We start from the raw sequence: 26,347 nt of genomic DNA, 5'->3' as shown, positions 1-26,347 counted from the left end.
CATGTATTGGATGCTTGAGGGCTTTCTTTCTCCTCTCGCTTAGATAATACCGTATCTTTCTGCTTATAAATCCGCTTTAATTTTGGAATTCAGATGCCAAGGATCATTACTAGTCCAGTGCCATTCACATAGATTGTTAGTAAATGCCTGCATCCTGCTCGACGAACAATTCTTGACAGTGAGCTTGTAAGTGCGGGTATGTGTGCGGAGGTTATGGTTTTGAAAGTGGTCCTTGCTCTGTATAAGTCAATACGATCATCTGTTTATCTTGTTCTCGTTGCTTATTGACTTTCTTCCTATAACGTGGGTTGCCAAGTGTTTGCTGCTTGTCTTAAGAGAATGCAGAACATGCCCACATTTCCTCTCTCTCGGAGAACATGGGGATGAATTTGCAGAACTCATTTTGATCCAAGTCTACGTCCCTTGTACAGGACAAAGAAGAGTGGCGCAGCATTCATGTTCCCTCCTGGGGCTGGAACGTTCACTGTTGGAGGCAAAAGCTGGTGCTGGAGCTCAGGGTTGCTGGGCCGGTCACCTTTCCCTCGGGTCCTACTTCATGACCTCTTTATTATTATTTTTTAAGTCTATTTGTTTATTTTGAGAGAGAGAGAGAGAGAGAGAGAGAGAGAGAGAGAGGAGCAGAGAGAGTGGGAGAGAAAAGCCCACAGAGCCTGACACAAGGCTCAATCCCATGAACCACAAGCTCATGACCCGAGCCAAGACTGAGAGTCAGATGCGCAGCCAACTGAGCCACCCACGTGCCCCCCACACCCCGCATGCCCTCTTAAATGCAGGAAACAGTGGAAGGGTTTGCCCCAGGCCCCAATTCAACCAAAGGCGTCACAGACTTGGCACAGGGTGCTATCTCTGGTCCCGGTGGTTCCACTGAAGGTTCTAGCATTTGTTCCACAGAGATGCCGTTCAAATCTCAAGAGGTTCACAAAAACACAAAAGTAATGTGTGGTAAGAAAACAACTCCCCTAACTGGTTCCCTGACATTCTTGCTTTGTGTTGAATCTGAATGCATTTGGTTGAAGCGGGGACACTGTTGGACCATGAGAAAGACAGTTAAGGAAATGGGGTATCCAGAGGCCATGAGCAGAGGTGCCAGCAAGAGAGATACCCAAAGAGTGAGTGCTGAGTGATCTAAAGACATGATAGTGGGTGCCTAGGTGGCTCACTTGGTTAAGCGTCCAACTTTGGCTCAGGTCTTAATCTCGCAGTTTGTGGGTTCGAGCCCTGCATCGGGCTCTGTGCTGACAGCTCAGAGCCTGGAGCCTGCTTTGTATTCTGTGTCTCCCTCTCTCTCTGCACCTCCCCCACTCCCTCTCTCTCTCTCTCTCTCTCTCTGTCTCAAAAATAGATAAACATTAAAAAAATTAAAGTGGTAGCACATTTAAGGATAAGTAAGGAAATCCTTTTTCCTCTCCAGAGGTGAGGACCCAGAACAGACTCTAAAACAGACTGGGGTCACTTTGGAAGATGAACAGCTTAAAGACAAATGGTACAATCTGGGGATGGTAGCAAGGTGAAGGAGACAGAGAATCCCAGAGCTTGGGAATCAGAAAGTTTGAATTCTGGTCTTGGTCTGCTTCCAGCCATCCATGGGTTCTTGGCCAAAACATTTTATCCTATCTGAGCCTCAATTTCCTCATCTCTGAAGTGTAGGCTCTGGATCAAATGGCTTTTAACATGCCTTTCATTTTTTATAATGATATGCGTGAGAGAAGTTGTCATTTTGATTTGGCTCTACGAGGGTCATGTTTTTTAAAGCTGTATCACAAGGAAAGCTTGCATGACGAAGTATGCTTATCTATCCTAGAATTACTATTTCCTTTCATCTTTCCCATTACCCCACTTGGCTAGGTTCATTAAGTTTGCCATATGCAATGGACCTAGGCATTCCAATCCTGAGATGATAAGACATCTGATGGGGAAGGCTGGGCTTTGTTGAACATCCCAGATTGGTTAGCAGCCCATTCTTTAGCGCCTGTGGGATTACAACAGATGACACATGGTTATCATTCATTTGAGCAAGGTCCTTACAAGAGATTTCCAAGAAAATTATTCCCACAGCAATGATCAGTGGCCAAGAAATAGTTTCACTGGAAAAAAATAGGTGGGCAATGAAATTTACCCTTTGGAAATAGTCAAAGGAGAGCCACACTTTAGACCTTTAGGCTTAAAAAGGTTAATTTAGGTATTAGGAAAACACTTTGATACAAAGGTATAAAATTGATGGGGCACCTGCATCGCTCAGTTGGTTAAGTGTCTGACTTCAGCTCGGGTCATGATCTCCTGCATGGCTCGTGAGTTCAGGCCCCATGTCGGGCCCTGTGCTGACAGTTTAGAGCCTGGAGCCTGCTTCAAATTCTGTGTCTCCCTCTCTATCTGCCCCTACTCTGCTCGCACTTTCTGTCTCTCATAAATGAATAAATGTTAAAAAAAAAAAATTAAAGTATAAAACCGATAAGGACCACAAAACTCACCTCTTCTGCCTTGGGTTTTTGTTTTGTTTTGTGTTGTGTTGCAGAGGAGGAAGCTGAAGCTCAGAAAAGTTAAAGGAATTCTCCAGAAAAGCATAATTGGTTAAGCAGATCTAAGGCACAATTTAGGGCATTTGACCTCCAATCGGATACTTTGTGTCCTTTCCCAATTAGTTTCTTCTGGACAGAACTGGCCCTGTTCGTAGACGAAGACATCACTCTCCTAAGTCGTAGGCATCAAAACCTATATGCTGCCCCCAGGGTCTCCCAAGAAGCCTGTCCCAAGTCCTAGAAGCTTCCCACAGCACCCTAGGCTGCCCTGCCACAGCACTCATGTCTATTTGGATATCTATTTCCAAGGCAGCTTAATGAGGGCCCAGACCATGTTCCTCTTGTTCTCAGTTAGTATTCCCAGTGTCAGCACATTGCCTGGCACGTAGTCAACACCCCAGAAACATTTGCTGGATTAGTGATCAAAAGCCGGAAGAACACAGCGAGGAATGAATGAAGAGGAAACCAAGATCCCTGTCACTAAAGCCATTCCTATGGGTTAAGACACTGTTCCATGTTAAAATGCAGAAAGACCCCGGGGGATAGTGATGTCTGACCTCATTTGCACAGCATCTCAAGTTGCTTTGAAGAGTCATGAGACAAGAAAGCTGTGGGGGGAGACAGGGACAAAGGAGTCCGGTTGGAGGACAAGCCATATTTGTGTTTGGTGGGGCTAGTGTGTGGTTCTCACCAGCAACCCTCCAGGAAGTGGCACCTACATAATGCCTCAGTGCGTTCCCCTTTGCCTAAGGCCGACTGGCGCTGCTTGCCATGTCTCCATCCAGAATGGGTGTCTTCACCATGGACTACAACCACACATAGAATCACACGGCCCTGCGGCCATATGTCTTTCCGCGCTGGACATCGACTAAAATTTTCTAGGGAATCATCACACCTTTTGCCTTATTTAATCTCTTTGCACCTTTGAGAAACCCAGGGAGGATGATACAATCTCTGTGACTGTTGACAAAAATGAGGCAGGGAAACTGGTCTTCAGCCCCACAACTCTGTGCTCCAGCCACAAAGGGAAGCCGCGGTTGTCTTCCATTTGCTGAGACCAATGTTGAATTAAAAAAAAAAAAAAAAAGAAAGAAAAAATTATCCCAGGCAAACGTTTTTGGGAAATGGTCTCAATTTTTTTTTATTTAATTTTTCTTTTTTACTTCACACCCAAATTAGTTAGCATATAGTGCAACCATGATTTTAGGAGTAGGTTCCTTAACACCCCTTCCCCATTTAGCCCATCCCCCTCCCACACCCCTCCAGCAACCCTCAGTTTGTTCTCCATATTTAAGAGTCTCTTCCGTTTTGTCCCCCTCCCTGTTTTTACATTATTTTTGTCTCCCGTCCCTTATGTTCGTCTGTTTTGTCTCTTAAAGTCCTCATACGAGTGAAGTCATATGATATTTGTCTTGCTCTGACTGACTAATTCTGCTGAGCATAAGACCCTCTAGCTCAATTTTTATTAATGAGGGCATTGACTATAACATCTTGCAGTCTAAACTGTTTCTGCCTTAACATCGAACTGTCAATCCGACTGACAACATCCCTCCTGGAATTCCCCAGGGAGGCTGAAAAGAAGAGGAAAGGAGACAGAGCCACACATTAATTCTTAAAAGAATTCAATTATGAATGCTCCTTCCGAGGCCTCCACTTGATTTTTTTTCCTACCTGAATCGAAACACTATATTTTTACCAGCAACACAAATAGTAAAAGACCAAGAGAATGGTAATGATAATTGCTGTGCTGTTTTCATATACTTCTGCAAGTCATTTTTTTCTCCTCTTTGTTTGCACTGACCTAGATATCGGTGACAAGTTTGTAGACTGCCATCACTGTGTATAAACAAGCTGTTATTTTTAAATATTAAATCTAATGATCAGTTTACCACCATCAAATCCCTCCTTCCCTCCAATTCACACACTAGGTGGAAGACAGAAAAGCTTGGAAGATGGACAGAGTTGGAAAAGGCTTTTCCTCGAAAACTTCTTTTTCAAGATCAAAAATCAGAATCCAACCTTTTAAGGAACAGCCTCTGGATTTAATTTCCTTTCCTTTGTTCTTGGTTTTCACTTCCCCCCAAACTGCACTTGATCTTAATGTTCTTCTTGCCCATTTAATGCCAATGATTTGCACTTCTGTCGTCCCTTTCATCTGGGAAATCACAAGGCCATCTGAAACTTTCTCTGATGAACTTCAGAGGGGGGCTGTAACAGGTAAGTCCTTTGATGACCTTCTTTTCAAAATGTGTGGTGACGGCAGACTTTGCAGTAATACAAACCACTTCTGGAGTCTAGGCTTAGGTGATTTTAAATGGTGACTGCACTTGAGTGGGTCCGGGTAATCCCATAGGGTGCAGGAATAGTGGATGTACCAGGGGAAAGAGGTGCCTCCAAAGACACAATCCCCTTCTTGTCTTGTCTCAGGAGTTCTGCCTCGCACGGGAAGCTGGGCCTGGAAGGTACAATCAGTTAACGTGTTTACTCTGAACACAGCTGATTGGAATTAGATGAGAACAGGTGTTCTGGCCAATGTCACTAGGCTTGAGAGATATCTTCCACTTTATAAATAGGTAATTGGCATCAACCAGCCAATAGAGGTATTTGACGCTGAGGTAATATATTCAGATTATTTGGGGGGGGGGGGTGGGGAGAGTTCAAGCGCAAGGTGAACAAAGAAAGGTCTGGTCATTTGAGCTCAAGTTCATTTCCTAGGAAGCCTGAGGTATGATCTTGGTAGAATCTAAAATATGCCACAGACTCCAGAATCAGGAGAATTAAAACCCAATTGACAAGGAGATGGAAAATTATCCTTTCTACCCCAGATTTCTGTGGATACTTTAAATCAATTTTCATGTTACTGTTATGTGATCTATGGGAACATTGTCCTCACAGCCTCAAAGAATTTGACTGGCAGGACTAGTTCTATTAAAAAAGAATGAAAGAGTACAATAATCATTGCACAGATTCAAGCTACATATGTGTAGAACTGGGACAGACAACTGGTAAACCGGAGGTGGCCCATTAGAGATGAAAGCAAACTTGAAGAACTAAATCAGCAATGAGTATGATGTTCTCATATTATGTCTTTTGAAAGAACTAAAATGCTTATGAAGCAAAAGGTAATATAAGCATCTCTCCTCTTCAATATTAAAAAAAATGATGTATTTGCTTTAAGAAGAAACACTATTGTTGGGTGCCTGGGTGGTTCAGTCGGTTCAGTGTCCAACTTTTGACTTCAGCTCAGGTCATGATCTCATGGTTCATGGGTTCAAGCCCCGTGTCAGGCTCTGTGCTGACAGCATGGAGCCTGCTTGGGATTCTCTCTCTCCCTCTCTTTCTGCCCCTCCCCATGTGCCATGCACATGCTATCTCTCTCTAAATAAATAAACATTAAAAAAAGAAGAAAGGATTGTATTGAAACCCTTTATCAATGGGTGACTGGGCATCTGTCCCCAGGTCTGTGACTGCTCTTGTCAAAGGACATTTAATGAAGCAATAAGTCAATGGCAGAGCAGGAAATAAGATTAGAGTATTTTAGCTTCCAACTTTCACTCTCACTTTCAGATGACTGCCTCTAATACCAATCACTTAAAGCAAGAACATCCTAGGTCAGTAATCGGGGTGAGGGGGAAAGAAATGATCGAGGTATCACATTTTTCCCTCCCCAAATCTAGATAATTTTTCACATTAGAGAATCAAGATATTTCATGTTCAGTTGCCCGAAGGCAGTAAAATTAAAAGAACAAAGATTCAATGGCTACTGTCTGTTCTATAGAGAGTATATGCAAGGGCCATCACATCTGTAAAGTTTCCTGGTCCCACAAGAATACTCCAATGTCCCAGAGGCAAGGCCCTTAAATAGAGGGCACTCTGTATAATACCTGGCACCATACCCTGAGGCTGGATGCTCACATTATTTCTTGGCCTCCGGGGGGCCAAGATCTTGAACAACATGACTGACTCAGACTTCCAAGTCAATTACAACACCTCCCTCAGGCAGGTGAGCTGGTATCATCCAGATGTTTTTGGGGGTTTTTTCTCCCCAGGAGCAGTTTCCAGAGCATGGTACATGGTTCATCTTATGAGTCACCCCTCTTTACTCAAGGCTCAATGGCTCCTATAGACAGCCTTGCCAGGCCCAGATTCTATGTGACCTCTCTCAGAGTAACACACCCTTCTTCCTGTTGGGGTCTATCTATCTATCTATCTATCTATCTATTTTTGCTAGATAGCATTGGTACTCTGTTTCCAGGGAACTTTAGTAAAAGGGGATTTTTTGGAAGTCCCTTGAAATAGACCTGACCACAAAGCACTAGTTCAGGTTTTAGAGATGAATAAGAATAACAACTTGGGCTTTGTTAAATGGCACCTTCTTTTAGATTTACTACTGAACCAGATAAAACAACGCAAAACAAAACACATGTGATTAACGATGCAGTGGGTGGACGCAGCTCTTGATGCTGCCCTGGTTTTCACAGAGATCTCTGTAGTGTTCAGGACAACCCGTGAGAAGTAATGAAGTTGTTGGATCGAGGATGCCAGAGCTGTGAGCTCTTTGGACTGAAGCATGTAGCTAAAGCCACATCGGTACCCAAGGGTCTCCCTATTACAATATAAGGACGTATTCACAGCATCACCAACTCACACACTTCTAAGTTATTGTCTTAGTGGGTCATTGGTCTCCTGCAGTGCTGAAAGAAGGATTCACCCTAAATTCTTTGAGTACTAGTGTCTGACTTCCTGACAAGGGAAAAACGTAATAAAATTTTGGCTAAGCGTCAGAAGACATATATGCCAGCCCTGGCTCTGCCCCTAACTAACCAGTTGTGCAGCCTTACACAAATCACAGAACCTATCTGGACTTGGATTTTCGTATCTGTAACGGGAGCATTAGGTGGATTCTTCAAGTCTTTCGAGTCTTGAAATGCCACAAATCCGATCGAATGTCTCCCTGAGTTGGATAAGTGGTAGGATCGTATCGTACAGACTTCTCGGCCAGATGTAAGACACAGATCATGTACTTTTGAAATAAATCATAAAGTTGACACAAAAACAAGAAACATAAGCAACTGGTAATGAATTTTAAGCATCAAGACACCAGCTCTAAATCTCATTCATCAAAAAAGTAGAGCATCTGAGAAATTCTAGGGCTGACTATCGATCATTTCATGTCCCAGAAGGTAAGGGAGGAGGTAATCCAGATCTATTTTTTAGAATTAGAGAATTCTAATTAGAATTACTGGCAAAATGAACATGATGGGAGCTTTAAGAGAACAAGAATTCTTAGTAACCGTGGTGAGGAAGGTGAAATATGGTCAAGTAAAAGTCAAATTTTAAAATGTCTAAGAAACATATTAAGATATATCAACCACATGAGATACTAAAAGGGGCAAAGTTAACTGTTTTAGGATATTCTAGAATATTTCCACCTGATTATTCAATCACAATAGACACCAAATGTTAAGAAAGAAGGAGAGAAACAGGAAATGATTGTGACTACTTAGGATATTCTGAGAATAATTCCAATCTATTATAAAAAAATATAAATTTCATATAAAATATGGGTAGCCCTGAAAAGGGTAACATAAAATCAATAACTTATTCTCAGTATCTATTCAATTAATTGAGACAGTTAACCAAGGACAGTTATTCTAGAATCTTGTTTCTCACACCCACTCCATTCAATCAATTGCCAAGATCTTTCCGTTTCTAAACACATTCCATTACTAAATATGTCTCATTTTTGTCTCCACTACCAGGGCTTTAATTCAGCTTTTCGCTACGTGCTTCATAGGTTACTATAAGGGTCTCTTCACTTGTACCCTTACATCTTATTCTAATCTCCTTCTAGTGACATCTATTTAACCTACAGGTTTGATTATACCACTTGATTATACCACCTTCTTCCTTGAAACTAGTCATCAGATCTCCACCGTGTACAGAAGAATTTCAAACTCCAAAGCTTGGCATACAAAATAATCCTTTGGCTTCATTTCTAGGCATGATCTTTCAAAATGGCCCTACAGCTGAAGGCTCCCATGCCTAACACATAGTGGGTGTTTAATAAACGCGTGTTGAATGGGGGAATACATTTGTATGAGGGTTTTGATATCTGAGCTAAGAAAAGGGCACATACAGCTGCCTAATGAGCATGAGCAGGTCTGCTGGCCTAGGGGAATAATGTCCCTGGAGATGGAGAAAGATTTTACTGAAGAATAATTAGAACTCATTTTGCCAGTGTTGTTTGGGGAATGACCTGTGGAGCACAGTAAAAAATATCAGGACATCAGAGGAGACAGTGTTATAATTTTTAATATAGACTGCTTAGATTAATGTCAATTTCATAAATAATTACAATTAAGGATATCTGGTGAAAAATTAGTAAAAGGAAGTTGTGTCCACTAGGAACTACACTAATCTCGCTTCTTGTTGGGCAGGTTATCCTGTCTGGTGAAAGAGAAGAAAGAGATAAGGCACCACAGAACTAGATTTTAGTGATGGATTTGACAAAGTTTCCACTGTTCCATCCGGAAGTGAGGTAGACACATAAAAGCAAGATGACAGTGCCGTTAGACCCATTAGTTTGATGCCAATTGGCTGTCAGTGAATGCAGGTTCCTGGTGACCTGCAGAAGACTTTTGTCCTCAGCCCTGTCCTATTCAATAGTTTATTCAACACTTGAATGAAGAGCCCAAAAGCACATTGGCTGAATTCGTGGATGACATCCGCGATGCCAAAATACTTTGCCAGCAAATATAAGGATCCCGGGAGGACTCAGCAACGTGGCTAAATGGGATCAGCATGGCAAAATTACATTTAACAAGACTATGAGAACCTGTATGCTCTTCCATGATAACACGTTTGTATAGGTTTGGGAAACTTGCGGCTGCCCATATAATCTGAGTTACCGGAGTGATCTCAGCCTTCCTTACGGGAAGTAAAGGATATAGAACGAAGGGAAGGAGAGTCCCCTCTCGGCATGCTGGCGGATCACACTTAGAATATTGCTTTTACCTCAGACATCAGACTTTCAAGTTGGATGAAGGTGGCGGAGGGCAAGTTGAATATTTAAGGTGTTGCAACCATATATGAAAAACAGCAGAAGGGGTCTGGGAAGAGCAGCCCATTGAAGGGACGGGCCAAGGGCCAAGGCAGCCACCTTACACATGAGAATGGCTGTCACATGAAAGCGAGATCTTGCTCGGTCTGTGTGTCTGGTCTCAAAGGTAGAGCTGAGACCAATATACGGATTCAGTCACATTTTGGTCTCAGCAAGGGGCTTATAATAATCACGGCAATCATCGGAAATCCACTTACGATATGTTGTTGACTCAATCTTTTGATGGGAGATGGGTTTGAATGAAATTTTCATGTGCCTTCCGATCTCCATCTAAAAAATATACCACTAGCCACATATGGTAGAAGAAAAAAATGTAAATGGCCCCAAACTCGTCCCATCCCTTATGCATACTCCTTCACGGTAGTATGGTTCCCATCAAGTTGGTAGGGCTTCCCATCAAGAATTTGTTTCTTGACCCTCTGGAACCTGGCCGTGGCTATCCAACTTCCTCTGACTAAAACAGAGACTTGAAAAATACTTGCAGATCAGGGTTTTCTCTGTTGCTGACCCTAGGAAGCTTGAAGCCGCCAGGAGCCTAGGCCGCTTGCTGGAGACACTTGGGCAAGTGTGGGTTCTCACACTAGGTGACAGTCATCGCCAATAGGCAAACAGGTAACGGGACCATCCTAGACCAACCAGCCACTAGACCGCCTGCCCGCCGACCCGAGGTGAATGAGTGAGCTCAGGGGAGGCCGCCAGAACCGCCATGCTAAGCCCAGTCCAAATCGGTTTCAAAATTGTTGGCTAATGGATGTTTGTCTCCTGACGCCACTAAGCTTCGGGAGGGTTTATAGCAGCGCAAATGACCGCAGGAATGAAAATAATCACCAAACACGTGAGCGTGCAAAGAAATGTTGCTACACCTTTGGGGTTCTTGCAGACGACACATTTCCCACTGACGACCGGGGCCGGTTTAAATTTTGGATGACCAGGTCTTTAGGTGGCATTATCATCGCTGATATTAATAACTCCACTTTGCATAGCACATTTGGGTTTAGGAAAACATTTTACATCCTTTCTGGCGGGTATTTATAGTCAGCATTTCACACCCTGCATATTAGAGGCATGCAAGACAGATGCATTTTGGTGGGGGGTTACAGAGAAAACCAAATTGTGCCTTCTATTTCACTGCAGCAGAGTGCAGTGGGGGTGGGGAGGAGGGAAAAAGGCTAAAAGATGAAGGCAGCGCCCCCTCCCAGTGTACCCCTACACCTCCCCGCTGGGAAAGAAAGGGTCCGCACGCGGCTCAGGTTTGAAAGAACACTCCCTAACACCCCATTTCCTTTATTTGTTTCCCTCGGTACAAGAGCATCTCAAGGAAACATTATTTATTTATTTTTAGGAAACATGTCTCCTTTTTCTTCCCGAGACCTCGTTTGAAGCCTACTCTGCCTGTTATGAAAGAAACAACGTAACCTTTGCTGCTGCTTCATTTCAAGTCTCCTTTTGAATTTTGTATTTTCTGAGCCACGACCAAGAAAAAAGAAAATGCCCTTTCTCCTTCCAACAGATTAAGCCGGGCAGATGCCTGAAAATGGGTTCTTTGGATCTTATCAAAGCCTTGAACTCCTTCTGTTGGGCACACCCTTCTCCTTTCATTTTGTGCTGCCTTTCTTCCTTCCTTTGCTTCTCATCTTCCCAGCCCTGCTATTAAAAAAGGTGCTTTTTGTGTTTCTGCACTCTCTTGGGTAATATATGTATCTTGTGTTCATCCTTTCTCTAAATAAGAGTCTTTAAATATTCAGACATGCCGGCCAGAGAACGCACTTCTAATCATGGTTCTTAGGTTGATGGGTTTTCTTCCAAGTTTTGGATACAAGTTCTTTCAGGAAGCTCAGGAGTCTTATCCTACAGCAGAACTCCAAGCCCTCGGAGGCAACCGATTGATGCATTGACTGTCTGATTTAGCAGATGGCGTTAAGGAAGGTGCTATTGAAATGCTAAGTGATGGAACAATCTCATCACCCCACAAACTAAATAGTATCTGATGTGGGGAACGAAGGCAAAAGGGAGAAATTAAATTTCCTTATAACTTACAGCCCACTGACAAGTCCTCAAGGTAGGCAGAGTGACCTCCCTCTAAGAACTCAGCCCCCCTAAATGATGACACTTTGCTCCTGGCAAAAGGCAATCCTAGCCGGACATCAGCCCAAGCCCCCAGGATCCTGTGGATCTACTTTAAACATACAGAAATTCCTCTGGAAACTTCCTTTATCTCTACCTCCCAAGATATATGTTAGCAATCATCCTCCAAGCGTATGGCCCACTGATACCCATCGGAAGGGTCTCATGACTAAGGTTTTACTGGACGGTGGTAAATGACCTTTTCCTAACAACACCTAGTCCCCTCAAGGGCCTGGAAACCTTGCTTCCAAAATTCCTTAGAGACTTATGCTATCCCCAACCCCCTCCCCACTTGAAAGTATATAATCAGTCACCTGTCACAACCCCAGGGCAGCTCTTTCTGCCCACGGGTCATGTCCCTGCAACTTAATAAAACCACCGGGTTGCACTGAAGATGTCCCAAGAATTCTCTTGACCATTCGCTCTGAACCCCAACATCTCCATATCAGTAACCATCTCCCTTGGGGCTCTGTAACGGTGGTTTTTCGGGACTAGGTGTTGTTAAAGAAAAACAGAAAGATATATATGTTAGTACTTAGTAAATATATTACTAAATATATGTAATGATATTATAATATAGAATACGTATATGTAATATGTGTGTATATATACATGCACATACACCCACTGATTTATATACGCTGAAGCCATTGCCACTTAAAGATTCCCTCTCTTTCACTAAAATCTTTTCAGGTTTTATCACTTTCCATCACTGCACCCTTCCCACCCTCCGCCCCACCCTGCCATCCTCATCGCACTCCCCCACCCCCCACCCCTGCCTGGGAAAGAGAGGTTGGCTCAGTGTTAAAGTAACAGAAAAGTCCTATTATAGGCAACTTAAGCAACATTCCATTGTCAATACGGTAAACAGAAGAAGGAACTAGTGTTAGGCAACCGTCAAGCAATTCAAACGCTTTTCTGGAAACTGTTCTAGCTCAGCCTCCTAGTTAGTAATTCCTTCATTCACCTCCCAAACGTTTGGCACAAGATTATCTGCCAGGGCAGAAGTTATGACCATTAAGCAAACATATCCAAGCAAAAATGTGCAGCAAAAGCGGTTTAGCATATTCTGAGTTTCAGTATCTCTTCTTCAAGGCAACAGCTCCTCTCAGCAAAAATAGAATTTAGGGAGTGCCAACTAGAGCATCCTGCTGACTGAATCATCTTTACAAATAGTTGTTCTATTTTCAAAGTAAGAATATATTTTTTCAATCATGCTTAGACATTATGTAGCATAAAGGCATGCACAGAGAGATAAGTTACCGTGTTTGTGCTGTTAGGAACTCAAGGCTGAGATTAATAATCTGCTCAGAAAACTATTTCTTGTGCCCACACAGAATTTTATGTTGTGTCGTTCAGTTTGCTATCTGATGATCCCAAGGGTTCACTTGTATTATTTATATAAAGAGTCTTTGCCTTTTGCCAGAGCCTGAAATGTTTACGTTTTAACACGTACTGTTCAAAAACTCCAGTGTGAAAGGCAGAAAGTATTTTAGAAAGCCCGTTATGTATTTTCCAGAGAGTTATTTACTAAAAAACTTTCTGTTGGATCTATGTAGGTCAGTGGTCCTCAATGCGGGCTGAATCCCCCCACCCCCAAGGGGCTTTTGGCAATATGAGAAAGACATTTGTGGCTCTCACAACTGGTTTCGAGTACATAAAGGCCAGGGTTGTTGCAAAGCATCCTATAGTGCCCAGAACGGCCTCTCCTGGCAAAAAATTCTCTAGCCCCGGGGCACCTGGGTGGCTCAGTCAGTTAAGTGTCAGACTCCTGATTTCGGCTCAGGTCTTGATCTTGCGGTCTGTGAGATTGAGCCCTGTGTCCGAGCGTAGGACTCTGTCTGCACTGACTGTGTGGGGCTTGCTTGGGATTCTCTCTCTCCCCACCCTCTCTCTGCCCCTCCCCAGCTCACGTGCCCACTCTCTCTCTCTCAAAATAAATAAATAAACTTAAAAAATGTTCTGTATGTTAAAGGGAATTTGGTGCTTTCCTTATTAGTCATGGCAACTTTCCTGACTGCCAGTGGAGAAAAGAAGGCAAGGAAATATGTCTGTATTTGATACAATGGGAAAGAAATTTGTTACTTAAAAAAAAGACTTATTATTTACTCTACCGCTGATTTGCAACATGACCTTAGGGAACTCCCTGGTTTCAAAATATTGTGACTCATAAATTCTTAAGAATCTGTCACATATTTAGAGCACAGGGTCTTGACTCTATTAGTTTATTATTCTAATTCATTGTTGTTAAATCACTATGATTTCAGGGCACCTGAGTGGCTCAGTTGTTTGAGCACCAACCCTTGATTTCTGCTTGGGTCATGATCCCAGGGTCATGGGATCGAACCCTGTGTCAGGGTCCACTCTGAACATGGAGCCTTCTTGGGATTCTCTTTCTCTCCCTCTGCTCCCCCCCCCTGCTCTAAATAAACACATACATAAATAAATAACTATGATTTCTTTATATAACATATTTTAGCCTACCTTTTCTCCCCACCTACAAGGGAAGTTTGATTAGAGGATGAGCTCCAAATTCTACTATTGTTTCCTTCAGCAAATCTTATTTCCACTACTGACACTTCCTTCTCACTCTAGGGCACCAAAAAGAAGTGACTTGCTTGAGGTACAGTCAGGGAAGGGGCTCATAGGGATGTAATTATTCAAGTATTTTCTTTCTTTTTTCTTTTTTTACAGTAGACAGAACTTGCAAATATAAACTTATCAGTTTATTAATCACTACTGTCACAAACACCAACACTTCAAGGTTGTAACTGTCCAACTTTCTAAATCTAAAATAAAAGTGTTTTATCCTTTGTGACATGAGTGATCCTAATTAAGATTATCAGATGTATTTCAAGATACAAGTATAAGAGCGTGGAGAAACCAGGCAGTGACCTGGGAAAGATTGTTTTCTCTTTCGAAACCTTATTTGTAAGCTCGAAATAACAATCATACTTTACAGAGTTGTTGTGAGTTTTAAAAAAAGGTTAGAAGTCTTCATATTGAAAATATCTGCTGAGGGTAAAGCAGATCGACGGAAGAAACAGAAACAAAAACCCGTTCTTGGACCCAAATTGATGAAACGTCAGCATCCCAAAGAATAAGTAGAAAATTCTAACATCTTCTCAAGAGAGAAAGAAAACTGACCATATGCCAAGGGATGAAAAGCAAATAGGTTTCAGACTTTCCATTAGCAACAGTAGACTCCAGTGAGGTAAATCTTTATCCTGCTGGAAACTGACCTTGGTTCTTGAATTTTATACCCAGACAAATAATCAGTAAAGCACAAGATAAAATAAAAACATTTCCTGATTTTCAATGATGCAAAAAGTACACTACTCAACAACTTACATGAAAATAGTATCTGAGGGTTGCTCCAGAAATAAAGGGATTTTCAAAATAGAATAACACAAGACATAATAAAGAATAACGATGAAGTATGACTTAGAAGAGGTGAACAAGACTGAAAAAAAAATGTTGAAGAATCAAATATATGTCAATTGGACATTCTCTTTGGAGCACCAAAGGTTAGTGGCAAAGTATCATGTTACTCTTTTGTGGATCCCTTTATGAATACCTTTTCTATACTCATGATAGTTAAATACTCTTTTAGAATAAATGCCTAGGGGCACCTGGGTGGCTCAGTCGGTTAAGCATCCCACTCTTGATTTTGGCTCAGGTCATGATTTCACAGCTTGTGAGTTCAAGCCCCACATCAGACTCTGCACTGACAGCTCTCTCTCTCCCTCTATCTCTGCCCCTCCCATGCACTCTCTCTGTCTCTCTCAAAATAAATAAATAAATACACTTAAAAAAATAGCACAAATCTCTAAGAACAACGCATGTAAGTCTTAATTAAAGATTACTAATTGAATTTAAATGTTATGAACTTTGAAAATAAAAGATTATATGGCTAATCAAAAGATAGTCATGAAATGGTGCAGGTAAGCAAGATAGTATATTTTAGCAGAAGTCTTAAACGTTCTGTAATAGAAATCAGTAGATACCATCTTGGTGTGCCTGGGTGGCTCAGATGGTTAGGTGTCTGACTTGGTTTTGGCTCAGGTCATGATTTTATGGTTCATGAGTTCTAGCCCCACATCAGGCTCTACACTGATGGTTCAGAGCCTGCTTGGGATTCTCACTCTCCCTCTCTCTCTCTCTCTGCCCTTCCTGTGCTCACCCTCTCTCTCACAAAATAAATAAATAAACTTAAAAAAAAGAGAAGTTTAAAAAAAAAGAAATCAAATAGATACTGTCTAAAATAGACAATTCAAGAAGTACAGAACTACAGGATACAGATCCCCATTATCACTATTACTCTTCATATTTGAAGCTATTAAGCAATGCAATTTTTTTTTTTAATTTTTTTTTTCAACCTTTATTTATTTTTGGGACAGAGAGAGACAGAGCATGAACGGGGGAGCGGCAGAGAGAGAGGGAGACACAGAATCGGAAACAGGCTCCAGGCTCTGAGCCATCAGCCCAGAGCTTGACGCGGGGCTCGAACTCACGGACCGCGAGATTGTGACCTGGCTGAAGTCGGACGCTTAACCGACTTAAGCAATGCAATTTAATAAGACAATTAGAGGTAAGAATTGGAAAGGAGGTAGAAAAACTGTCATTATCTGGAGACATAATGTTTACGTAATTGCAAAACTCCAGAGAATCGTCTGAAAAACTGTTGCAAACAACAAATTAGTTCAATAATTAGTAGAATATATCCGAAATCAAAGGTCATAATAAAGCATAAAAACGCAGTATTTATGAAAATTGCAGAAGATAAATTACCAAGAAAAAACTTAATGAGGAATATGTATTACATTTATGAGAACAATTCTAAGTTATTCCTGATGCATACAAAAGTAAAAACAAACAGAAGCACGTGGGTGGCTAAGCTGGTTAAGTGTCTGACTTCGGCTCAGGTCATGATCTCACGGTCCATGAGTTCAAGCCCCACGTGGGACTCTGTGCTGACAGCTCTGAGCCTGGAGACTGTTTCAGATTCTGTGTCTCCCTCTCTCTCTGCCCCTTCCCCACTCACACTCTGTCTGTCTGTCTCTCTCCCTCTCTTTCAAAAATAAATAAACATTAAAAAGTTTTTAAGTAAAAAATGACAAAAGTAAAAACAAACAAATGGACAGACTCAATGTCATGAAAACAGTACCATGAAGATGTCAGTTCCACCAAAGTTAATTTACAAATGTAACGGGATCCAAATCAAAGTACCAGCTATCCAGAAAAACTCCAATAAAGAGGATCAGTTATTCATGCTAAGTATTGAAATACACTATAAAACTTCAATAATTAAAATAGTGTGGTGGTATGGCATGAATACAGACAGACAAAATGAATAGAAACCCATACATAGTCAAAAAAATATCCTAAAATTAGTACATAGTAAAGATGGTATCTCAAAAGAATGGGGTAAAAGAAGAATGTCTTTCTTTCTTCTTCTTTTTTTTTTTTTTTTTTTTTTGAGTAGGCTTCATGTCCAACATGGGGCTTGAACTCATGACCCTGAGATTGAGAGTCATATGTTCTACCACCTGAGCCAGCCAAGCACCCTCTGGAGTAGAAGAAGACTTTTTAACAGATATTTTAGGGACAACAAGTAGCCATCTGGAATGAGGTAAACAAGGATCCATACCACTCACTGCATTACAGAGAACTCCCAAAAGACCAAGGAGTAAAATGTTTTAAAAAAGTAAAAAGTAGCAATTAAAGTACTAAAAGAAAACACAGAAATATTTTTATAAAGCTGGAATTCAGAAACTCTTCCGAACCAACTATGACTCAAAATCCAGGTACACACACACACACACACACACACACACACACACACACACATACACACAAAAGATACATAATTCTAACTATATAAAAATCAGTACTTTTTTCAGGGCAAAATATCACAAGCAAAGTCACAGGATAAACTAAAACTGGGACAAATATTTCTAACTCATTTCACAGAACAAACAGTTAATCTCTCAAGTGTATAAGGAGTTCCTAGCTGGTAGTAAGAAAATGGACAGTAAAAAGCAGAAAAATGGGCAGAGGATATTAACAGGAAATTCACAAGGAAAATAAAAACAGATAGCCTTTAAACATGAAACATTGTTTGGCCTCACCAGTAATAAGAGAATTGCAAGTTAAAACTATGCTGAGTTACCAGGTTTCGTTTAGCAGATTAGCAAAAATCCAAAATCCATGAACAATATGGGAAACAGTAGAAATGTATTCCGTGCCAGTGAGGAACATAAACTTGCTCATCCCCTACGAGAGTGATTTGACAATATCTGCCAAAATTAAATTTTTTTTTCAACGTTTTTATTTATTTTTTTGGGACAGAGAGAGACAGAGCATGAATGGGGGAGGGGCAGAGAGAGAGGGAGACACAGAATCAGAAACAGGCTCCAGGCTCTGAGCCATCAGCCCAGAGCCTGACGCGGGGCTCGAACTCCCGGACCGCGAGATCGTGACCTGGCTGAAGTCGGACGCTTAACCGACTGTGCCACCCAGGCGCCCCTTTCTTTTTATTTTATTTTATTTTTTTTCAAATATCTGCCAAAATTAAAAATACACTTCCTCTTTGATCCAGTAATCAAATTCTAGGTATCTACCCTACGCAGACACCTCATATTTAAATATTTACATACTTACAAGATGTTTTATTGAGACATTTCTTTTATAGCCAAAGAGCAAAACAATGTCATTCAGTGAAGCACGGGTTAGACAAACTATAGAACAGCCACTGGGTGGAATATTATGCAGTTAACAAAAGAGAAAAATAGAAAAAAAGAACAAGGAAGCTCTCTGGGTACTGATACGGATATGTCTGCAGAAAATATGAGTAGTATATCAATCCAATATTCTATCTTTTGTGTAAGAAAGGGGGAGATGACTATACATTTTTGTTTTTGCTCTACCTTCATAAAGAATTACTAGAAGCATAAAAAAGAATAATAAAAGTGGCTACCTATATTCCTCAAAAATTTAGAATTGCCATATGATCTAGCAATTCCACTTCTGGGTATGTATCGAAAGGATTAAAAGCAAGAACTTAAACATATGTTTGACTATTTTTTAAATTTATTTTTTTAAGTAATCTCTATGCTCAATGTGGGGCTCAGACTCACGACCCCAAGATCAAGAGTCACATATTCTCCTCACTGAGCCAGCCAGATGCCCCATGAACAGGCATTTGTACACAAAGGTTAATATCGACTTTACTCACAGTAGCCAGAAGGTGGAAACAATTCAAATGTCCATTGATGGATAAATGGACAAACAAAATGTGAGTATACACATACCATGGAATATTACTCAGTCTTAAAAATAAATGAAATTCTGACACCTGCTCAAACACGGATGAATAAAAACACTACGCCAAGTGAAATAAGCCAGACACAAAGGATTCCACTTATATGAGGTTCCTTGAGTCATCAAATTCATAGAGGTAGAAAGCAGAATAGAGATTGCTAGGACTGTGAGAGACGGAACAATGGAGGTTGATTATCTAATGCGTTCAGAATTTCATTTGGGGGATGATGAAAAAGTTCTAGAGACGGATGTTGATTTTGGTTTTACAACAACCTGAAAGCACTTAACGTCACTGAGCTGTATGCTTAGAATGGTTAAAATGGTAAATTTTATGTTCTGAAAATTTACCACAATAAAGAGATAGAGCTCCCTATAGAGTCAGGAGGGAGGGTAAAAGATACAGGGCTAGGACGGTTATGACTCCAAGTACACCTTTGTGTAATTACATATTACATAATTACCTAATAGGATCAATAAATACATTCTAGGAGAGACTTGGATTTTCTTCTTGGATCCCTTCTACAATACGATTTTTTTTCTACATGCAAATATTACTTTATTTCGTCTCAACATTTTTTTTTTTTTTTGAAATTTATTGTCCAAATTGGTTTCCATAAAACACCCAGTGCTCATCCCAAAAGGTGCCCTCCTCATTTTAAAAACACCTTCACCAATAGTGGATTGATTAAGCATCCACACACCAGAATATTAAACAGCAATGGTTAAGACTAAGGTAGATCCATATCTCCCTCATTTTGATTTGTAGACTCACAGGTTCTGACCTCCAGAGAAGTGCTCTCAACTCTGATCTTCATGGAGCTGGTTAATGAAATGCACTGTGCCGGCCCTGCAGTCCTAACCATCCGTCTGCGGGGAAGATGAGGAAGGGGACGGTTGACACTTGATGTACGTTTCATGCTTAAGATGACTTGTCAGAGCAAACCCTTGGGTATGGTGGGGTCCTTGTTCAGCCACTAGCAAATTAATCTCTCATTTTATCTGGCTGTCTTCTTTTGTGTGGGCACCTCCCATAGCAGGGAAGCTGAAAGGCAGAGGGACTGGAGGTACCTTTCCAGAGCGACCCTGAACAGTTCCATTGCAGTGGGACACCTTGCCATTGTCGTGCCCATCCACTGGTCAACATCTCCATTGGCCGGAAAGTACTTCCTAAAGTTGAGCAGAAATTTGTCTCAGTTACTCCTACCCATTGGTCCTGCTTTTATTTTCTGGAACCAGGAAACATAATTCCTCTTCTGTATGATATCATTCTGGTATTTAATATAGCCCTTCCAAAAAATGTCTCTTCTCCAGGCCCCAAAGCTCCTCTGTGGAACCTTATCTGTTTGGTGGCCAGAATTCCAGTAACTCCTCAAGCTCTTCTCTCTCAGCATTTGTTGGGTCTGTAGCCCATTTCTATGGATTTATCTTTGATTATATTCCTACTTCTCCACCAACCTATCAACAAATCTCTTTATTTGCCTTTGGGATTCAAATGAAATATACCTGTGTAGAAGCTTGTAGTCTTTAAAATGGCTCCCAGGCACCTGGGTGGCTCAGTCGATTAAGCGTCTGCCCCTTGATTTCAGCTCACAGTTCATGGGATCAAGCCCCACATTGGGCTCCTCGCTGACAGCACTGAGTCTGCTTGGGGTTCTCTCTCCCTCTCTCTCTTCCCCTCCCCACTTGCTCTCTCCAAATAAATAAATAAGCTTAAAATAAATTAAGTAAATAAAATGGCTCCCAATGGTTCTCACGCTCTGTAATCTCCTCTATTTGAAGGGTTGGACCTAGTGACTTGCTTTTAATGAACAGAATGCAGAAAGAGTGACAGAATACACTTCTGAGATTAGTTTATAAAAGACTATGACTTCCATCTCACTGACTTCTTCTTTCAGGGTCTTCTTGCTTGCTCTGATGAATCCAGTGCCCATGTGAGATGCTCTGATGCCAAAAACTGAGGACACCTCCAGCTAAAAGCTAGCCAGGAACTGAATCCTTCCAACAATCATGTGAATGATCTTGAAAGCAAATCATCCCATAGTCAAGCCTTGGGAATGCAACAGTCTGAGGTGACCCCTTGATTGCAGCCCTCTAAGAAACCTGAAGCAGAGAACTCAGCTAAGCTATGAACCAGGACTTCCTGACCCATAGAGACTGAGATAATAAGTGTTATTTTCAAGTAGCTAAATTTGTGGTAATTTGATATGCAGCAATAGATTGCTAACACCACCAAGGATGAGGACAAATAATGAAGAGAACTAACATTGACCCTCTTGAAACATTAGATTCTTACAAATAGCCAGTCAAATGAGAGTCTCCTGATTCTGTCATTAGGATTGCATTTTCTTATCACATCAAAATTGGCTTCATGAAATTTATTCCAAGTATGAGAGTTACTTTAGATGATCTTAATGTCACTATTTTAAGTACAGGCAAGAATTCTAATTATTGGTTTTGTTTCAGTGTTTTCCAGATAACAGAGACCTAAATAAGTACTTGGAGGTTTTCTCTGAAGAACACAGTATTGTGTTGGTAGTAAGCCATTGCAGACTGCGATACTGTAGGGCAATTTTAAATTCCTTTTAAATAAACTGGCATTGTTTTTGGGGTCATTATGAAGCATAAGTTAGTATTAGGAAACTCTGTGAACATTACACCAAAAATGAAGGGAAAAAAAACACAAAGAAAAGTTGGAACTGTTATAGATTAGGATGGTGTAGATCTTGAAAACCAGATATATTTCAATCATTTATCTATGACTAAATCCCTATTACAAGTATCCTTCTAACTGATCTTTTTAGGCTATTTATGTGTGATCATCTATCGTCAACCACAACTCGGCTCTTGATTATATTGACTGAAACTGTTTCTTCCTTCCTTTCCCAAGGGTAATATTTTTAAGGGTGAAGATCTCCGCAGATAAATTTCATTTCATGAAGACTAGGATGAAAAGTGGACCAATACTAACCAGTCTTTTTTTCAACGTTTATTTATTTTTGGGACAGAGAGAGACAGAGCATGAATGGGGGAGGGGCAGAGAGAGAGGGAGACACAGAATCGGAAACAGGCTCCAGGCTCTGAGCCATCAGCCCAGAGCCCGACGCGGGGCTCGAACTCACGGACCGCGAGATCGTGACCTGGCTGAAGTCGGACGCTTAACCGACTGCGCCACCCAGGCGCCCCTAACCAGTCTTTTACAGATGACTGTCTTTTCTTTTCCTCTGTAGTTCTTTTCTTTTTATTCGTGGTAACCCTCAAATAATATAAAATTCTCCATCATAACCATTTTTAAGTGTAGCGTATAGTGTTAAATATATCCACCTTGTTGTGCAAAGATGCCCAGAACTTTTACATCTCGAAAAATAGAAACTCTATTGAACAACGCTCCATTTTTCCCTCCCCCTCCAAACCTGACAACCACGATTCTAGTGTCCACGTCCACGAGCTTGACTATTTTAGATAATCTCATATAAATGGAATCAGACAGTGTTTGTGTTTCTGTGACCGGATTATTTCACTTAAGCATGATGTAGTCAAGCTTCATCCATGTTGTAGCATGTGTCAGGATTTTCTTCTTTTTTAAGGCTGGCTAGTGTCCCCTTGTGTGTATATATCACATTTTATTTACCCATTTCTCCACCAATGGATATTCAAGTCATTTCCATCTCTTGACTATTGTGAATAATGCTGCACTGGAAATAGGCATGCGATCATCTCTTCAAGATCTTGCTTTCAATTATTAGATATACACCCGGAAGTGACATTGCTGGGTCATACGGGAATTCTATATTTAATTTTTCGAACAACTTCCATTCTGTTTTCCACAGTGCCTGCACCATTTTGCATTCCCACCAACAGTGCACAAGGGTTCCACTGTCTCCGTATCCAGTACCACACTTGTCATGTTTTGTTTGTTTGTTTGTTTGTTTGTTTGATAAAGCCTTCCTGATGAGTGTGAGGTGATATATCATTGTGGTTTAGATTTGCATCTCTTTAATGATTAGTGATGCTGAACATCTTTATATTGCTTGTTGATCATTTGACTATCTTCTTTGGAAAAATGTCTTTCCAAGTTCTTTGTCCATTTTTTAACCAGATTGTTTTGTTGTGGTTGTGTGGTATGAGTTCTTTATATGTTGGAGATATTAACTATCAGATATTTGAAGATTTGCAAATATTTTCTCCTATTTTGTAAGCTGCCTTTTCACTCTGTTGACTCTTTCCTTTGATGTGCAGAAGCTTTCTTGGATACGACACAGAAAGTACGGCGGCAAAGCATAAATAGACAAATGGGACTGGAGATGACTTTTTTCTTAAATGATGTCTGTCCGGTCATCAACCTGTGCAGACCTTGTATCGGTCTCTCGTTCCATCTACAGTCTCTCTCTCTCTCTTTCTCTGTCTCAAACACACACACACATACACACACATACACACACACACACACACACACACATGCTCATCCGTGGTTACCATGGTTACCATGGTTATGACATTCTCTAGCCTCTAAACAGCTAAGCTGATTTATAACTCCCTTTCTTCACCGCTATCATCTGAGAAATTGGGGTTCTCTGGGGCCAGCTTTGGAGGCCATTCCTAAACAGTTGCCTGGTTCTTGTTATCTTTGCCTAATCTCCTGTGTCCATTCCATGCACCCAGAATTATTTTCTCTCACCCACTGCCACAAAACTCTTCACAATTGTCTGAAATGCAGCAACTAATATATGTCTCTCTGCTCGGAGTACAAAACACTCACTAATTTTACCGGTGTCAAGAGACGCATTCATTTAGTGCTGAACTTGATGATGGAGTCAGCAAAACAGCAAAGTGAATTTTTGGTTCTTGTTAAACTTTTTCTGTTAGAGCATTGGCTGCAGCGGATTTTCATTAGCATTTAAATTAATCTCTTTTTAAAAGTTTTATTCCAAAATGAATAATCTCTTTTACGATATGTCTTTAAATTTCTCAAACAGACCAAAACGTGTAACTTCAGCAAAGAATGTTGTATTTCCAGTTGCCTAATCCTGATATTTAGCCATTTGTTATGATATGGTAGTAACACATAAAGGGATTTGCCAGGATTTCCTCAGGAGGTACCCTCCCACACGATGAACACTTTCTCCCCCTTCTCTTTCTTTATATAACTCCCTTATCTAGAAACTTTCTGTGAATTCAGTCCCATTTTTAAATTAACGGGGCTAAAGAGTACAAACAGAAGACTTTTTTATTTTTTTTATTTTTAGAGAGAGAGAAAGAGGTGCAAGTGGGGGAGGGGCAGAAGGAGAGAGAGAGAGAAAGAGAGAGAGAGAATCTTAAGCAGGTTCTACACTCAGTGCGGAACCCCACACGGAGCTCAATCCCACGGCCCTGGGACCATGACCCAAAGAGAAGTTTGGATACGATATGACTAAATATTTAAAATTATCAGTGAAGCTGGAAAACTATTACATAAAATGTGTGCATCCAATCATCATTATTTGCACACTCTGTATTTGCCAGTTTGCCCACTGGCATTTGTTTGTGGCCCCAAACCAATGTTCTCAGTGCTTTCACAGGTATTTGTGGATGTGCACAGAGAGGCAGAAAGTTTGAGTTGCCTGACGTGCATGTTCCCTGCTGAGACTGAACAGGGTGATGCTCGGCCATTTTGTTTCACCCCATACTGTAGACGAGTGTCCTTTTGGCGGTCTAATTAGCGTCATGTTTTTCACATGTGTGTGCCTTTTGCTGGTGATTTCCCTGTTTAAAATGGCTCCCAAGCATCGCGATGAAGTGTTGTTTAGGGCTCCTAAGTTCAAGAAGGATGTGACGTGTCTTTACACATGAGCTTTGATGGACGTCTTTCAGGCCCGAGTGGTAGTGCTGTGGGCCGGAAGTTCAATGTTAATGAATCAACAATGTACATTAAACAAGGTGTCCTTCAACAGAAACACAAGGAAAACAAGACTGTATATTGGTAGGTTGACGAAAGCGTGAGCAGAGGATCGCAGGACCCTAACCATATCTTTCCCCAAGGGCGCTAATTCGGTATTTGCTAATTCAGTGACCCAGTGGACTTTATAGAATAAGACTATCATAAATAATAAGAATCAACTGCACTAACTTCATACCTTAACAAATGTACAGTCACAATGACAAAATAAAAGACGACGTGCAAAACTATGGGTCTTAGATGTCTAAAAATGTTTACCTAAAATATCAAAAGAAATATCAAAGAAAATGAAATATAGGTTTTCATGACTGTCTTAGTATGCTATAGATAGGCTGGTAATGCTTGGATCAGCCATAAACACATACATATTTCAGGGGCGCCTGGGTGGTTCAGTCAGTTGAGTGTGAGACTTTGGCTCAGATCATGATCTTGCAGTTGTGAGTTTGAGGCCTGGGTGGGACTCTGTGCTGACAGCTCGGAGCCTGGAGCCTGCTTCAGATTCTGTGTCTCCCTCTCTCCCCTGCCCTTCCCCCACCTTCACTCTCTCTCTCAAAAATAAATAAACATAAAAAATTAAAAAGAAAACACGCATATTTCATGCATTATTACACATGTATCCTATATGCTTTCTTTCTCTTGCCTTCATCTCAGCGAAGACACTTATAATGTTATAATAAAAATTTCATATAATTTATTCTACATCCAGGAATAAGCCAAAGGATTAAAAATGTAATTGTGTGCCATGTATGCAAAGTATCAATATATTTTTATATGAACGCAAATTGAAATAAATGTTTCAGTTGAAAATTTAAAGTTATTTTCCCACATTTTAAGTTATTTTTCTCCTAAATGATTCTAGATCATCTACCAAAACTTAAAAGAAGAATAGAAGTTATGAGTTATAAAAGAAAAACAGTATAATAAAAGTTAAATAGAAATCACGATTAATCAATAACAAATTGTTAAATAAAACTACTTAAAACTGACATTTTAAATTTATTAAATGTTTTTATGAAAACTGCTCACAATCGTAGCTTTCGACATCCATCTAGTTGTCAACGTAAAGAATTGATAACACCTGGGCTACCTCTAGAGCTCTATATAAACTAAAAATAATATGGATTGTATTGTTTAACATAGCAAAAAGTCTATTAGTCACTAAGTGCCACTGTTGAAAAGACTTGGCTAATTCTTGAGTGCTTCCAAAACCACAAATTGGAACAGGAAGAGAAGCAAAAAAAAAAAAAAAAAAAAATGGATACTGGGCAACCATGGGAAACTGCCTAGTTGTGCAAGAATAAAACAATT

Source organism: Leopardus geoffroyi, chromosome B2, assembly GCF_018350155.1.
Source record: "Leopardus geoffroyi isolate Oge1 chromosome B2, O.geoffroyi_Oge1_pat1.0, whole genome shotgun sequence".
Taxonomy (NCBI): domain Eukaryota; kingdom Metazoa; phylum Chordata; class Mammalia; order Carnivora; family Felidae; genus Leopardus; species Leopardus geoffroyi.
The sequence above is the reverse complement of the archived record's forward strand: the minus strand, read 5'-3'. Positions refer to the sequence as shown.